Source organism: Pinus tabuliformis, chromosome 8 (genome assembly GCF_031772625.1).
Source record: "Pinus tabuliformis cultivar Carrire ecotype Pingquan chromosome 8, CPIR1, whole genome shotgun sequence".
In the NCBI taxonomy this organism is placed as follows: Eukaryota; Viridiplantae; Streptophyta; class Pinopsida; order Pinales; family Pinaceae; genus Pinus; species Pinus tabuliformis.
In genome coordinates, this window is record NC_142294.1 from 719,661,705 (window position 1) to 719,666,201 (window position 4,497).

The window sequence follows — 4,497 nt, forward strand, 5'->3', positions numbered from 1 at the left end:
AAATCGTTGCGCCTTTGTTTTTTCTTCGCATATGTAAGAAACATACCGAAGTAATGATGTAAAATTTGTTATGAAATCATCCATAGACATTTGGCCCAGCTATAGATCATGAAACTCTTTTGCTTTTTCATCATAAAATATCTCCGTTAGATATTTTTCTTTAAGATATATCTGAAATTTTTCCCAGGTTATGCTTTGTTCATTTACTCCTCGAAATGTTTTTACTTCCTCCCATAATAGTGTGGCTTTTCCTTGTAGCTGGAAAATAACCAAACAAGCCTTGAGATTATGGTCATATTCATACAACTGGAAATACTTATTCATATTTATGACCCATGCTTGCGCTGCTTCTTCCTGTTCACCATCAAAGAGATGAGGATTTATTTTTCAAAATTCCCCTTGAAGTTCCATTTTCTGCCTTTTCTATGTCTTGTGATTTGACACGTTATCTGATTCTTCTTCGCAATTTTCTTTTCCACCTTTTGTTTCCACATAATCTGTTTGAAACTCTTGTTCCCCTGTCATATTTCCGTGTTTAGGGCCAGGAACTAATGGCCGATGATTTTGTCTATCAGATAGAATTTTTCTAATTTTTTCCTGTTCTTGCATCAATGTTTCTTTGTCTGCTCATAACCGGGCCATCTCATCCTTCAATTCTTGTACAGTCACCATGATATCTGTATCAGTATTTCGTGGCTCATTGGCCAGCTGTACCCAAACCTCAGGATTGCCTTCCTGAAATGATGTGGGTCTTGTTCCCATTACGGATCTGTGTGGTAAATTCATAGTTCTCCTCATACTGACTGCTCCCTGATGCCTACGTGCATATTACTGAGTTTGTTATTTCTTTATTCCAGAGGTCTCAGTTTTCCAACCTGAGCGCTATGATACCATATGTCACACATCTACCTGTTAAATAAAAAAAATTAATAACATAAGAACATTTGACAATAATTATTATTCAACATGAAAGGTCTTTACACATACTATTTGTATTTATATATATAAAGGCGCTCTGCTATCAAACTAAACTATATTGTTACTTTTAATTTTTTGTCAAAATCTAAAGTCAAACACAACTTTATATTATATCAACATAATGGTTAATATTTATCAACCCAACATTTAAATGTATCAATACAATGGTTTGTCTTTAACCCAACATTAGTATGCAAGATTGTATTTAGTTTAACTAGCGAGTTTATGATTATTCCAGAATACCATATCCCAATGGGAACCGGAGTCATTTACTACTGCTGATGACTCAGCTGTGATGTTTATGACTCTAGTAGTCCGGCAACTCTGCGGCGTTAATGTTGTAGCTGTGGGATTCGACCGAGATGCGGTGTATTTACTCCTGTAATATTGTATTGCTGTCATTTTTGGAGGGAGCTCCTCATCGACGGTGCCCGATCATCGATGTGATCGAATGGTAGAGGGGAGTCTCCGATTTTAATTCCTTTGGTGTTGGATGACATTTCTCCATTTCTTCCATTTCGGAGAGGGTTTCAACTACTCAGAGGAAGGTTTCGCTCTGAGCTATGGTGAGTCGACTGTCTCTGATCCTTTGCTGGTTGTCTTGTCGTTCTATATGAGACTTCATACGTGTATTCTCTTGATGCTGGTTCTCTTGATAGGTACAATATGTCTTTCCTATGCCCACATTTCGAAGGGAGGATGGCTTCTACCCAAAACTATGTCTCTTGTAAGAACTGTAACTTTTAAGCTTTTTGTTTCTTCATTGGAATGTAAATTTGACTTAATGCTCAGGTTTTCTAACTCTGTTACTCCCTTCTAGGTGGGATAGTGGTTTTAATGGTGCCCAAGATTTGGGAAGGACGTCAAAACTTATCTCAGCTCCTTTTCCTAGTCGTGGTACTATCGTTCGGGCAAAACCATCGAGTATTTTATTAAGTTTGATCTTTTAAGAGCTTTGATAGCCGGAGGGTTAGGTTCATAGACCTGGTTATGCTATGACATATCTGACTGTCTCTGTATTTAGGATTTTCAAATGGCATAGCTGAAAGAATATTGTATAATGTTTAAAGGTGGGGTTATCTCTCGACCCAACCTTGGATTTTATTTTTTTTCCTTTGTATTCACGGATGTGAGACTTTGACAGGCTATGGCTTGCATTGTGGATTTATCTAAGAAACTCTTCCATCTTTTCTCTGTACTCTCTGAATATTTTAATATACTTATGGGCTTTAGGCAAATGAGGGTTTCATATGTCATTAGTGATTATTGCTTCGTCTGCTCCAAACCTGTGTAGGTAGTTTGCGGAATTCCTCTATGTGTGTGGTCCGGTCGGGGTTCTATAACCCGTCAAAAATGACCCGAAATTTGTTAATTACAATTTATAAATGTATATATTGGTGTCTTTAAATCTCATGTGCAAGTAGATAGAAATTCTTGTAAACAGTTTCCGGTCATTCTATTCCTTCTCAAGTGATTTGCTAGTCGATTTAATTCACTGTTAAGAAAAATGTCACTATTTTATTTAGAGTTTTCAGTCATCTCACAGTATGGAAAATATTTCTATTACTCAGTATGGAAATCATCTCACTTCTTATTTATTAACTGTTATATTAGAGTTTTGATTTCCAATTGCCTTACTTTAAGATAGGCTTATAGTATTCCTTAAATAACCAGGTTACACAGAGTTTTGGCAGTTTTTCAATCATGGGTAACATTACTTGTATGCTTATTTTGATTTTATAAATAGCATAGGCCTTAAACATTTCTTTTCTTATTTATTTTAAAAATCTTTGCCGTAGGGCTTACTTGCCTAAACTCTGTCCTACTTAATTATTTCCGTTATACTACAGAATGTTCCATGAGGATTGGAGAATATATCTATTTTCACTAAATACTGTAAAGGATTTAAGCTATTAAACTAATACAACTGAGTTCAACATTTCTTTGCTACTTATCATTTACCAGACATATTTATATGTAACTATCAATAAGCATAGGTTTAAATTAACTAATACCAGTCTTGCTTTTGTTCAACTACCAATAAGAATAGATTAACTAGAAAACTGCAAATTCAAGTTTCTTACTTATTTACGGTGAGGGTCTTCTACTTATCTGGAATTTTGCTATTTTCTAGATTCAGTCCAATAATAGACCCTGTTACTTGCTATTTTGCCTCCCAACCTTGAGACTACTATCACAGTCAGTCTCCCCCCGAGCTGTTCCTGATTTAGGAACCTTCCTTCTTTAAATATAAGAAGCTCAACTATCTGGTCCAAAGCAGACGTAGCCACTGGAAGGTATGTCTGACCAATCAACATAAATTTTCTTCCTTCATCTCTTTTTCAATCCTTTTCCTTGATCTCAGATACCCTTATCCTCTTGATATTCTTGAATAAATCCTCAAGAAATCAGTTAGGGACAGGTAACTGTCTTTCTAACTAATTTAGTAAGTAAAATAATATTTACTGATAACTGTTGTTTTATTTAACAAAAGAATTTAAATTCCAAAAATAGTTTTTATAACTCAAAAAATAAAAAGTCTGTTTGATCTACAGTAATTTAAATATTTACATGGTCTGGGGATATCACAATCTAACTGGAATTATCTTATCATTTTAACTTCAAGTTCAAGGAATAGATGTCTAATGTTTATGAGGAAGGAGGTAACCTAAACTCATATGATAGAAATGTAGCAGATAAGATCTTACCACCAAGACAAGCACCAAATTGGTCTATGAGGTCTCTTATTTGTGGGTTATTCAATTTTAAGGTCATGACAAAGCCAGACAAAAAATTGGTGTATGAGACCCCTTGTTTGTGGGACAAGGGACCCACCTCAGCGCAGAGATTTGATTGCTAAGCCTACAAAAGCATACATACTCTAACCCCTCTTGTTTTGAACATATAACCTCTTAGGAAGAAACACATGCTCTTAACCATTAGGCCCACTCAAGCTGTATGGCCCATACTGTCATTATACATCAACTGGTTTCATGACTTTGTTCCTTCATATCCCTAACTGGTAACAAATACTCTTTACATTGAGAAGTTGGGTCCAAGCAAAAAAACAAATCCAAGTGGTTGACTCCAAATAAAACAAATTCAAATCTCCTAGAATGAGATGTAGTCCAAACTTGGCTGGAGATTGCCTTAAAATAAAAATGCATACGTATTTCTTGTCACATGGCACCTCAGCACTGTCATAGGGAATTTTGGACAAATAAATAGGTTTGAGTGTGAGTATATTTATAGTTGGGAACTTTGGACAAATAAATAGGTCTGAATGTGAGGATATTTATAGGTGGTTATAATTTTTGAGAGATGATTTGGATTTAAATTGTATATTTTTTTAACATTTTATAAGGACACTCTATTCATGCCATTATTAATGACAATAAAGTTGAAAAAATGACTAAATATGGAATTTTTTTAAAGAATATATATAAAGGATTGAAATTTTTATGTTTTGTCATTTCTTTGTTTGTTAATTTTGTTTTATAGAGATTTGTAAGAATGAAA

At 34.6% G+C, this 4,497-nt stretch overlaps 1 long non-coding RNA gene across 1 annotated transcript; it reads left to right on the forward strand.

Moving 5' to 3' along the window:
• The first annotated feature begins 1,301 nt into the window (after positions 1-1,301).
• On the forward strand, positions 1,302-2,216 carry LOC149237612 (uncharacterized). Its single transcript, XR_016245297.1, has 3 exons — positions 1,302-1,544; positions 1,638-1,705; positions 1,799-2,216. It is a non-coding gene; the product is annotated as an uncharacterized LOC149237612 (long non-coding RNA).
• Positions 2,217-4,497: the final 2,281 nt, after the last annotated feature.